General features: G+C 42.9%; 1 protein-coding gene across 4 annotated transcripts in view; it reads left to right on the plus strand.

The window, feature by feature from the left end:
• arhgef25a (Rho guanine nucleotide exchange factor (GEF) 25a) overlaps positions 1 to 13,780 on the plus strand; it is a 301,768-nt gene that overhangs the window by 194,913 nt on the left and 93,075 nt on the right. The gene's annotated exons all lie outside the window — the stretch shown is intronic.

Consider the following 13,780-nt stretch of genomic DNA (forward strand, 5'->3'; position numbering starts at 1 on the left):
ATCACAATTAATACTCTTCCACTTGATCGAACTGCTCTCAGTGCTCCCTGTGCGTTTTAGAGGAATGACAGCTCTCCCCTGATCTGTCACCTCTCACACCTGCAGCTCCAGCATTGCAAAAAGACAGACAGGCGATGGCAGTTATTCTGATTTAGAGCCCTGTCTTTACCACACGTCACATGATGCATCTTGCTTAACTGGAGGAAATTGGTAAGCAAAGGTAGCATTCATCAAATAAGTTGTAGATTCGGCCTACAGACACACAAATCACAGCGCCAGGCAAATGTGCAGTCTCAGCGATCAGAAAATCAAGCAACGTATTCAACCAGCTCTTAGAAGATGTAGCTGTAATATTTAGCTCCAGTGGTGCTTGAAAGTTTGTGAACCCTTTAGAATTTTCTATATTCCTGCATAAATATGACCTAAAACGTCATCAGATTTTCACACAAGTCCTAAAAGAGAACCCAGTTAAACAAATGAGACAAAAATATTATACTTGGTCATTTATTTATTGAGGAAAATGATCCAATATTACATATCTATGAGTGGCAAAAGTATATGAACCTTTGCTTTCAGTATCTGGTGTGACCCCCTTGTGCAGCAATAACTGCAACTAAACGTTTGCGGTAACTGTTGATCAGTCCTGCACACCGGCTTGGAGGAATTTTAGCCCATTCCTCCGTACAGAACAGCTTCAGCTCTGGGATGTTGGTGGGTTTCCTCACATGAACTGCTCGCTTTAGGTCCTTCCACAACATTTCCATTGGATTAAGGTCAGGACTTTGACTTGGCCATTCCAAAACATGAACTTTATTCTTCTTTAACCATTCTTTGGTAGAACAACTTGTGTGCTTAGGGTCGTTGTCTTGCTGCATGACCCACCTTCTCTTGAGATTCAGTTCACAAACAGATGTCCTGACATTTTCCTTTAGAATTTGCTGGTATAATTCAGAATTCATTGTTCCATCAATGATGGCAAGCCATCCTGGCCCAGATGCAGCAAAACAGGCCCAAACCATGATACTACCACCACCATGTTTCACAGATGGGATAAGGTTCTTATGCTGGAATGCAGTGATTTCCTTTCTCCAAACATAACGCTTCTCATTTAAACCAAAAAGTTCTATTTTGGTCTCATCCATCCACAAAACATTTTTCCAGTAGCCTTCTGGCTTGTCCACGTGATCTTTAGCAAACTGCAGATGAGCAGCAATGTTCTTTTTGGAGAGCAGTGGCTTTCTCCTTGCAACCCTGCCATGCACACCATTGTTGTTCAGTGTTCTCCTGATGGTGGACTCATGAACATTAGCCGATGTGAGAGAGGCCTGCAGTTACTTAGAAGTTACCCTGGGGTCCTTTGTGACCTCGCCGACTATTACACGCCTTGCTCTTGGAGTGATCTTTGTTGGTCGACCACTCCCGGGGAGGGTAACAATGGTCTTGAATTTCCTCCATTTGTACACAATCTGTCTGACTGTGGATTGGTGGAGTCCAAACTCTTTAGAGATGGTTTTGTAACCTTTTCCAGCCTGATGAGCATCAACAATGCTTTTTCTGAGGTCCTCAGAAATCTCCTTTGTTCATGCCATGATACACTTCCACAAACATGTGTTGTGAAGATCAGAATTTGATAGATCCCTGTTCTTTAAATAAAACAGGGTGCCCACTCACACCTGATTGTCATCCCATTGATTGAAAACGCTGGAATCTAATTTCACCTTCAAATTAACTGCTAATCCTAGAGGTTCACATACTTTTGCCCCTCACAGATATGTAATATTGGATCATTTTCCTCAATAAATAAATGACCAAGTATAATATTTTTGTCTCATTTGTTTAACTGGGTTCTCTTTATCTACTTTTAGGACTTGTGTGAAAATCTGATGATGTTTTAGGTCATATTTATGCAGAAATATAGAACATTCTAAAGGGTTCACAAACTTTCAAGCACCACTGTATATACAGTGCCCTCCATGATTATTGGCACCCCTTGCAAAGATTAGCAAAAAGCATGAGGAAAAAAATTCACGTTTTGGTGAAGTCGCTTCATCTCACCCTGAAAAAATGAAACAAATCCAACCTTTAATTGAAATACATTTATTCAGAGAAAAACAAATCCCTCATTAAGAAAATTATTTTCAACAAAAAGACATCCTTCACATCCACTGGCAGCCCTGGAAATGATAGCGAACACAATGTACCTGAAGCATGTTTCCAGTTTAAATTGTACAGCATTTTTGAGTTGATTGGAGTGTCTAGGAACTTTCAAGCTGTAATCCAGGACTTCCTAATTAACTGGGGAACAAATATGAGGTGACATGGAGGCCAAATTCCCTTATTCATCCATCAACATGGGAAAAATAAGAGAACACAAAAACTAAATGCGGCTGACAATTGTATGTTGTATATGTACGGACAGGTTGATGGCTAATTTCGCTGGTACATGTGACTAGTGACAATAAAGGGCATCATCATCATCATCATCATAAGTCAAGTCAAGTTTATTTGTATAGCGCTTTTAACAATAAACATTGTCGCAAAGCAGCTTTACAGAATTTGAACGACTTAAAATATGAGCTAATTTTATCCCTAATCTATCTCCAATGAGCAAGCCTGTGGCGACGGTGGCAAGGAAAAACTCCCTCAGACAACATGAGGAAGAAACCTCACCGTTTCTTCAGGGAATGGTTATTAAAATAGCTCCTCACCTGAAAGTGTTCATTTCTACTGTTAGGGCAATAATAAGGCAAGGCAAGTTTTTTATATAGCACATTTCATACACAATGGCAGTTCAATGTGTTTTACAGAAGTAAAAACAAAAACAGTAAACAATAGAGAAATAAAATTACATAAAATAATTTTATTTTTATTCTAAAACAATTAATTAAAAGAATTAAAAGAAAATAATAAGAATTAAACAATAGTAGAAATAAAATAATAAAATGCCAAAAAGAAAAAGAAGAAAAAGAAACCAGCGGAATAAAATAGAATACAGTTAAAGTAAAGTTAAAACATGCAGAGAAAGTAAAGATTATAAAAAATGTAAAAATATTAATTATTTAACAGAAAGCATCTGAAAATAGCTTGGTCTTTAACCTAGATTTGAAGCTGCCAACAGCAGGAGCATTTTTGATGTCCTCTGGCAGTTGGTTCCATAGCTGTACTGCATCGTAGCTAAAAGCTGCTTCACCACACTTTGTTTTAACAACTGGTTTTAATAGTAAATTTTTCTGCTGCGATCTGGTAGATCTGATTGGGTTAGGCCGCTGCAACATATCAGAGAGGTAATTGGGCCCTGTACCATTTAGAGATTTGTACACCAGCAGCAATGCTTTAAAGTCAATTCTGTAGCTTACTGGAAGCCAGTGAAGGGACCTTAGATAAAAATAAAAAGGTGGACACCAACTGGAACTTACAAATTTGCCTGAAAGAGGACCTAAGTTTATTTTGCCCGCATGTACAGTGACGAGGAGGATGGTAAGAGAGGCAAAAAAAAGAATCACTGATGGTGAATTAAAAGAAAAAGTAAAATCTTGGGATCTCCATGTCTCCAAAACCACCATCAGACTCCACCTCCATGCCAACAGATTATTTGGAAGGTTCCAGAAAAAGCCTTTTCGGTCAGTTAACCACAAACGTAAGCACTGGAGTTTGTGAAACGCTACTATAACTTTGCCTAGAACCGTGCTCTCTGGTCTGATGGAACAAAAATGGAGCTTTTTGGCACTAAACATTCAAGATGGGTTTGGTGTAAAAAGAAGGATGGCGATAATGAAAAGAACCCGATCCCAACTGTAAAACTGCATGGTGGAAGTTCTGTGATCTTTGTTTTTGGGGCTGTTTTTCCACCAAAGCCCCTGGAAACCTTGTTCGGGTTCATGGCATCATGGACTCCATGAAATACCAGGACATTTTAAATCAAAATCTGGCTGCCTCTGCCAGGAAACTAAAACTGGGTCATCGTTGGATCTTCCAGCAGGACAATGATCTGAAGCGTATGTCCAAATCAACACAGAAATGGTTCACTGAGCACAGAATCAAGCTTCTACCCTGGCCATCTCAGTCCCTGGACCTGAACCCCAGTGAAACCCTGTGTTGTGAGCTGAAGAGGAGAGAACACAAGAGAGGGTCGAGGACCCTGGATGATCTATAGAGATTGTGTGAAGAGAAACGAGCTCAGATGCCCTGCTCTGTATCTCCAACCTTATAAAATGTTACAGGAGAGACTCGGGGCTGTTTTACTGGTAAAGGAGGTTGTACAAAGTATTAAATGGAGGGGTGCCAATAAAAGTGGCACATATGGTTTCTTGATAAGGGATTTGTTTTTCTCTGAATAGATTTATTGAACTTAAAAGTTGGATTTTTTCAGTGTGAGATGAAGCGACTTCACCAAAAGGTGGATTTTTTTTTCCAACCCTTTTTACTCATCTTTACAAGGGGGGCCAATAATCATGGAATATGTAATACGGTACAAACATGGCAGGGTGTTCTGTTACAGGAGAACAATCAATGACAGGGTAGTTGAAATGTATGGGGTGCCATCACAGAATGCATTTCGTCGGACGAAATGCATTTCGTCCATCACGAAATGCATTTCGTCCATCACGAAATGCATTTCATCGGACGAAATGCATTTTGTGGGACGAAATGCATTTTGTGATGGACGAAATGCGTTCTGTCATTGACGACATTCATTTCGTGATGCATCATATGCATTCCGTGGACGAAATACATGTTGTGACGTACAGAATGCATTCTGTGGACGAAATATATGTCGTGATTGACACCATGAATTTCGTGATATAGGGAATGCATTCCGTGATTGACAAAATGCATTTCGTGATTTCACACACACGAAATGACATACCGTCTTCATCATTTCGTGGACATAATGAAAAATGATGTGTGCATTCTGTGGACGAAAGGCATCACGGTGTTTTATAATTTCGTCTTCATTTTCTCCATTTCGTCGGACGAAATGCATTTCGTCCACGAAATGGGCCCGGTGACACTTGGCACCCCATAGAAATGAAGTAGAATTACTGTTACCACCCTGAAATGTGTTATTTTCCAATAACATGGCATCCCAAAGTGATTTAGTCCTCTTCTACCACAGCAGTTTAAAAAAAAATTAAAAAAATGTATTACAGAACCACATATTGTACCTTTTGTGTTTAACGTTGTGGAACATTCCACAAAACCAGGTCATTTCAAGGTTGTTATCACTGAAATTATTGAAGCGATAAACAGTTGTTGCCTCACCGGCCTCGCTCTCTTTTTTTTTCCGCAAGAAAAACCCCCAAAAAAACAATGCACCTTGTCATGTTACTGAGAAAACACAAAACACAAAGTCCTGAAGGCACCGGAGACTCCTTCCAAAAATGCTAAATAAACATCTCGTCACAGAAAACCTCATCATATCAATGATCACACACAAACACGTTTTAATTAGTTCTGTTGAACGTCTGCCAATTTACAAGTCTCTGTGTAAATTGTTACTATAGAAATGATAACATTAGACAGAGCATATTAATATATTAATATAAACCTTGCTGGAACCACTGCCCGAGCTGTACTGTTATGGAAAATGAATTAACACAATAGAAAAACAAACGCAGGTTTGATTACAAGTTTAGAGCACTGAGCTCTCTGTAAAGATCTGGAGAGCTCATAGGCTTGTCAGAGTGAAGCCATCTGGCCGTCATCTCACCGCTCACATCACTGCGGAGTGGAACGGTCATTTAGGCTACTGGAAAGTACACAAAACTGGACAAGTTATTGATGTAGTTAGTTGGTGAGAAAAATTGCAAGAAAAATGGCTGCATGTGCAGCAGTGAACTGTACCGTACAAACTGTTAAGTCAAAGGCTGTGGACGGACATTTCATCTGTGAGTACTGATAGTCTGGCGTGTGATAATTTTTACACGTGTGCACAGTGCCATTTGCATGACCCCCGATAGCATTTTATGATGGTTTGCAAGAGCGAAAAAAACCTAACAGAAAATCCGTCTCGGGGCGGCACGGTGGTGCAGTGGTTAGTGCTGTCGCCTCACAGCAAGAAGGTCCTGGGTTCGAGCCCCGGGGCCGGCGAGGGCCTTTCTGTGTGGAGTTTGCATGTTCTCCCTGTGTCCACGTGGGTTTCCTCCAGGTGCTCCGGTTTCCCCCACAGTCCAAAGACATGCAGGTTAGGTTAACTGGTGACTCTAAATTGACCGTAGGTGTGAATGTGAGTGTGAATGGTTGTCTGTGTCTATGTGTCAGCCCTGTGATGACCTGGCGACTTGTCCAGGGTGTACCCCGCCTTTCACCCGTAGTCAGCTGGGATAGGCTCCAGCTTGCCTGCGACCCTGTAGAAGGATAAAGTGGCTAGAGATGATGAGATGAGATGAGAAAATCCGTCTCATCGTCTTGTCTGTTTTTGTTGAAAATCTGACATTGATATCTGGGATATGGGTGGCACCGTGGTGTAATGGTTAGCACTGTTGCCTCACAGGTCCTGGGTTCGAGCCCAGCAGCCGGCGAGGGCCTTTCTGTGTGGAGTTTGCATGTTCTCCCCATGTCTGCGTGGGTTTCTTCCGGGTGCTCCAGTTTCCCCAACAGTCCAAAGACATGCAGGTTAGGTTAAATGGTGGCTCTAAATTGACCGTAGGTGTGAGTGTGAATGTGTGTGAATGGTTGTTTGTCTCCGTGTCAGCCCTGCGATAACCTGGCGACTTGTCCAGGGTGTACCCCGCCTCTCACCCATAGTCAGCTGGGATAGGCTCCAGCTTGCCTGTGACCCTGTAGGACAGGACAGGATACGCGGTGACAGATAATGGATGGATGGATGGATGGATGGATATCTGGGAAGAACACTGTGTGTCAGATTTTTGATAGAAATGTCCCAGACTAGATCAAAGCCAAAGTGGAGACATGTTTGATATTGAATGTGAGAGCTCAAGTTCAAAGGCTCAAATTCAGAAAGAGAAATGGACGGAGTAAATTAGCCTCAGGAGCCTAAAGAAAGAAGGACCAGAGCCAGAGGCAGAAATAACAGTGAGGGATGCAAATAAAAAGAGAGATGTTATTGTTCTAGTTTGGTCAGTAGTTATTTTCATTTACCTAAGGCGAAGCACAATTGACAATATAGATCATCTACACATGCCATACCCACTTGCACAAATTGACAAAATGGGCATGATTGTCTGTTTAACTACATGATTTTAGTTTAAATTGAGTGCAAACATATTGATAAGTACTCTTAAATCAGGGTTGGTCATATTTCCCGGTCAACGGCTTATTTCCCCGACGGTGTCCAATATATGATTTTCTGTACAAAGAAAAACTGAAATAATCTCTGTAAAAATAATTATAGTAGTAAAAGAGCCATTAAAAAAAAAAGATCAGAGACTGAACTGGAAAAGGGACAAAAAAACAATAACAGTGAAGGGGAGCGCTATAAAGATACACTATATTGCCAAAAGTATTTGCTCACCTGCCTTGACTCACATATGAGCTTAAGTGACATCCCATTCCTAATCCATAGGGTTCAATATGACGTCGGTCCACCCTTTGCAGCTAGAACAGCTTCAACTCTTCTGGGAAGGCTGTCCACAAGGTTTAGGAGTGTGTTTATGGGAATTTTTGACCATTCTTCCAGAAGCGCATTTGTGAGGTCACGCACTGATGTTGGACAAGAAGGCCTGGCTCTCAGTCTCCGCTCTAATTCATCCCAAAGGTGTTCTATCGGGTTGAGGTCAGGACTCTGTGCAGGCCAGTCAAGTTCATCCACACCAGAGTCTGTCATCCATGTCTTCATGGACCTTGCTTTGTGCACTGGTGCACAGTCATGTTGGAAAAGGAAGGGGCCAGCTCCAAACTGTAAAAACAGTCTGCATGCCTAGGTGCTTGATTTTATACACCCGTGACCATGGAAGTGATTGGAACACCTGATTCCGATAATTTGGATAGGTGAGCAAATACTTTTGGCAATATAGTGTATGTAAGGAATGTAGGTAAAGTTGAGAAGATAAGAGGAGGAGGTAATGAAAGAAAAAAGTCAGGAGATACTTTTCTTGGAGCAAATTTGATCGGCTACGACGGTTTAACACATAAACCAAATACATGCAATGTGAGTGATAAGATGGCGGCCAGATGGTTTCACTCGTCTCTACAGCGGGGAATACCGGTAGGCTATGAGCTCTACAGATTTTTATCCCCCGCTGGCTGAAAGGCCCAAAGGGGGATTATGTTGTGGTGATGTCTGTCTGTCCATCCATCCATATTAGGAAAGGGTGCTTACCTTCTGAAATCAACTCCTCTCACAATTTTTGGAGAAAATTCATGAAACTTGACAAGAGGCATTGTTATATGTCAGTAGTATGCATATTGTAATTTCGTTAAATTTTGTCACATTTTACCAGAGTTACAGCCCTTGATGAACAAAATTATTATTACTTACCGAAAGGCCCGAAGGGGGATTATGTCGTGGCGATGTTTGTCTGTCCATCAGTCCCGGGAAGGGTACTTACCTTCTGAAATCAACTCCTCTCACAATTTTTGGAGAAATTTCACAAAACTTGACAGGATTCATTGTTATACGTCGGTAATACGTATATTGCAATTTCGTTCAATTCAGGTGCAATTTACCAGAGTTATAGCCCTTGATTACCAAACTTGTACTTTGAGAATTTCATGAGGGTGTATTAAGCACTTATAGCATAGATATGGTTGCCAGCGGGGGATATTGTGCTCTCATACCCCTTTTCCACCAAATCAGTTCCAGGGCTGGTTCGGGGCCAGTGCTGGTTCACAACTCGTTCAACTTGCGAGCCAGCTGAGAACCAGTTTGCTTTTCGATAGCTCGCGGTGCTAAGGGAAGCCACGTCATTACGTCGCTGTATACGTCAGTTATGTCGCTACGTTTGCATAAACCTTGGCGCAAACATCGAAGCAAAAACAACACAGAAGAAGCAGCAGCAGCAACAATAACAATAATAATAATAATAATGGATGACTTCACGTTTGTACAGCTGCTGCTTCTCGTCGCTTAAAAATGGCGATCTTTCGCGGTCTTGTTATTGTTGTTGGTCTTAACAACTCCGCCCCCCCACTGACGTAAGCGGTTCTTTCCTCTGGCCCAGCAGAGAGTTGGTGCTAGCCTGGAACCGGTTTTTCTGGCCCCAGAGCCAGTTCTTTGTCAGTGGAAACAGAAAACCCGGTTCCAAACTAAGCACTGGCCCTGAACCAGCCCTGGAACTGCTTTGGTGGAAAAGGGGCATCAGAGCACTCTTGTTACATAGAGCTCAGTGAAGAAAGAAAGAAAGAAAGAAAGAAAGAAAGAAAGAAAGAAAGAAAGAAAGAAAGAAAGAAAGCACAACTTTATTCATCACACACTTGTAAAATTTCCTCTCCGTATTTAACCCATCTGAAGCAGTGAACACACACATGCACACACACGTGAGCAATGAGCACACACACATACCCAGAGCAGTGGGCAGCCATGCTAACAGCGCCCAGGGAGCAGTTGTGAGCCTCGCTCAAGGGCACCTCAGCCCAAGACCGTCCCATATTAACCTAACCTGCATGTCTTTGGACTGTGGGGGAAACCAGAGCACCCGGAGGAAACCCACGCAGACATGGGGAGAACATGCAAACTCCACACAGAAAGGCCCTCGACAGCTGCTGGGTTCGAACCCAGTGGTTTAGAGTCTGTAATTTCTCGGGTTGTATCTGTGAGTTATGGGTGAGAAATAATTTTAGAAAAATGTACTAAAAACATTTCTAAGGGATAAAGGGTACAACATTACTTGTAATCTACCTTCATAACCTTTGCTAACATGCTCAGTATTCACCTCAATCATGCCGATGTTTTAGCAACATGGGGACAATAAATGTACTGCACCTGTACTGCACCCTTATCTATACCAGGTTCTGGGCTGGCACTGCTGAGAGAGAACCCTTTCATGGTGCAATAGTGATCAGATTCGTTACAAGAGCAAGATGTGTGTAGGGGGGAGGGTTGGGGAGGGTTAAGCTTTTGTCCTGCTCTTCTGTCCTTGTATGGAGCTTAAGAATGAGTGCAAATCTCCACAAGGATTAAAATCTATAAGGGCATAATCACAAGTCAGCGTCTCTTAGTGCTCCGTACTCAGTCATGGTCATTTGACTATTTATTTTTCTAAGGATCACCTTTGGGCGGTCCATTGCATGCGGGTGTCATGTGATGTGATGAAATAACTAGGCGTGTGTGTGTGTTTCTGTGTGTGGCCTATTGTTATAGACCTGATGTGACTGTGTACAGATGATTATAGGTTTTGAGAAGATGGTGCACAGAGGTGAAGGTACATGATGTCAGTTTGTGGTTCAAGAGCTTTGTGAAATATGAAGTCATGTTAAGCATGAATGTTGAATTTACCACACAGAGAGAGCGAGAAAGAGAGAGAGAGAGAGCTAGCAGTGGATTAAAGTAATTGGGTCAGTCCCTTTTAGGTCATGCCCTCATGCATATTTCTCTGAGATTGCTGTAAATTGCTGAAATCAGTGCTTCTTGCTTTCCGTCGCTGCCCAGCCTCTCAGTACATTGGGTCTAATCTATACATAGTGTCATACTGTCCTTACTGAAAGCTCCTATTTTCCCCTTCACCTGCCCCTGTGCTTCAAACCCTGGGGTTCCTGCGAGAGTTTATTGTTTTGTTGGCTAATGGAAAATTCCTGAATGAACATATAATCGCTTCAGCAATCCAGCCCTCCTCTGTCAAACGGAAGGATCCATCAAAATGCTGCAAACAGCGTGCTTTATCGCGGTCTTTGGATTCTGCATTTTCATACAGATGCAGCCTGATCCTTTTCAAGCAGACTGAAGATTTAGTTCTCTTGAGTATTATCGTACCAGGCAGAAAAAGAAATAACGGAGAAACGATGAAGCAGCTTCTTCCCTGTACTGAATCTAACTTTCGCATAATTTCCTGCAGGAAGCACCACAATCCTGATCCTTGTTTTTTATTAAATGCCCAAAGAAAATAAAGTGGGCTTCTGGATAGAAAAACAAGGTATGCGTTAAAGGAGGGAATGTGATCGAGGGGAGACCTCTCCTGTAGATGTGGCTTGAACGCATCTGGAAATGATCAGAGCCAAAGAGTACGGCCAGGAAACCTGTCAGCCAAGCAGGGAGCACAACCTCGAGCCCAAAGCACAGAACCGTTCGAGTCAATGCAACATACAAAACACAGCACAGTGCAGTATAATACAGCATTACAGATCAAGTCACTAAAGCACAACATGAGTGCAGCTGTTCTGCTTGGACAGAATGACCAGGGGTGTACCAGTACTGAGCTATTATCATGAAAAAAAATATATATATATCATCTCATTATCTCTAGCCGCTTTATCCTGTTCTACAGGGTCGCAGGCAAGTTGGAGTCTATCCCAGCCGACTACAGGCGAAAGGTGGGGTACACCCTGGACAAGTCGCCAGGTCATCACAGGGCTGACACATAGACACAGACAACCATTCACACTCACATTCACACCTACGGTCAATTTAGAGTCACCAGTTAACCTAACCTGCATGTCTTTGGGGGAAACCGGAGCACCCGGAGGAAACCCACGCAGACAACATGCAAACTCTGCACAGAAAGGCCCTCGCCGGCCACGGGGCTCGAACCCGGACCTTCTTGGTGTGAGGCGACAGCGCTAACCACTACACCACCGTGCCACCCTATACACCACTGTGCCGCCCTATATATATATAGTATAAAAATAAAATGATAAATATTCACTAGTAAGGCAAAATAGCAATCCTACAGTGATACCTAAGAATAGAAAAATAAAGCAGTATTACACTGCACTTTGCACTTCTGAGTGTGGCACAGCACTCAACACAAGGATGAGCTCAACTTACAGTTAAATATTTTTGTACCTTTAGTAAATATTGCAAAAATGACAGGTGTATAATTACAAAGATACACATCAGTACATAACTAATATTTACAAGTCCCCACGTGTCCATTTGTGTATACTTTCTGAGCACATACAGTGAAGTAGGTTTAACGCCCATAATCTCATTTAGTGCGCCTTTCCACTGCACATTAAAAACAAGAAATGGCCCCAATAGACACCAATCAGGCTTGGGGTTCTGGTTGTAGTTCATTTTCCCACCAACCTGAGAGACAACTGGTTGTGTTGTAGTACTTTAGTCCTGGGTATGACTTTAAACTGCAACTGGTGGTGAGTCTCAGGTCCAGGAGGACTTGAGCATTGGGGAAAGTGGAGTTACCCCTTAATCACCATTGCTCCCAGGTCCGCTCTGACCTGGAATGGTAGCACCTGCCTGGGTTCCAGCTATGGGTTAAATAGTACGTCACCAATCAGGCGCTGACAGCAGGACACTTTTTGGTGCAATGTGGCAGATGAACTCAACAGGGTCAATGGCACACCAACTGATGGCGTGCGGAAGAGTCACTCAAATGGCCAATGGATGGTATCACTTGGCAAGTCACTTGTCACTGCGGGGCAACTTCCATACCTGTCAGGGCCGTGGCACTTTTGTGCACCACTTGGCATCAGGTCTGGAGTTCCAGAGAGACAACACAATGGGGGCACAACATCATTTGTCTTACTTTACTGTACAAGGCACTTCATTAGGAGAGGAGAATAGTATACGAGAGCTCGCGAGACCAGATGTTCCATTGCAGCTCAGCCAGGCTGTTCGTGCCGCTGCTGCGGACGGCTCTGTCATGGGCTTCGCGGCCCATCTGCATTTCTGCGCATCCTAATTAGGCAGTCATCATTGCTAACGATGGACAGCCGCTGCTGTAGTACTTGAGGCCCATCTCAAGACCACTTTTTGAAGGTCTTGTCTCGGAATTGACTGCATTTTACTCTGTCTTGTCTCAGTCAGACAACCCAGCATTTTATTTCAAGACCAGTCAAGACCACAACTGTGGGGATTTCAGTGAACTGAAGAAGAAGCACATGCACGTGAAATTCATCCTCTGCATTTAACCCATCTGAAGCAGTGAACACACGCATGCATGCATGCACACACAAGTGAGCAATGAGCACACACACATACCCAGAGCAGTGGGCAGCTATATTTCAGCACCCGGGGATCAGTTGGAGGTTTGTTTCCTTGCTCAAGAGCACTTCAGCCCATGTTAACTGTGAAGGAAACCAGAGCACCCAGAGGAAACCCACACGAACACGGGGAGAACATGCAAACTCCACACAGAAAGGACCCCATTGGCCACTGGGCTCGAACCCAGAACCTTCCTGCTGTGAGGCGACAGTGCTAACCACTACACCACCATGTCCCGTTATTGCCTATTACCTGTGCATTGTCTGATTTATTTGTTAACATTGTTACTGTGATTGGATGTAAAATCCCATGCTTCAAATGCGACCAGTAACATGACTCATTGCTGATTTGAAATTTTTCTTCCTGTTAACAGCTGTCACCCATCCCCCACCCCCTTCACGCATACACTGGTCTGGTCCTGATCTTTACTTGGTCTCGCCCTGCCTTGGTCTTGGTCTTGACTTGATCTCAACCCATCAAAGTCTTGGTCTTGTCTTGGTCTCAATAGACTTTGGTCTTGGTCATGACTTGGACTCTGTTTAGGTGGTCTTGACTACAACACTAACAACTCAAGTTATTTAACAATTTGTTAAATCCAATGACAACTCGAAAAATGGCAGCATACAACCATGTCATTGTTAAATCCATCATTGTTGAAGTGTGTCAATGAACATTGGTCCTTTATCTGATTGAAAATGAATCAGTTTCTAAAAGCTGGGTTGG

This window comes from Neoarius graeffei, chromosome 13, assembly GCF_027579695.1.
Source record: "Neoarius graeffei isolate fNeoGra1 chromosome 13, fNeoGra1.pri, whole genome shotgun sequence".
Classification (NCBI taxonomy): domain Eukaryota; kingdom Metazoa; phylum Chordata; class Actinopteri; order Siluriformes; family Ariidae; genus Neoarius; species Neoarius graeffei.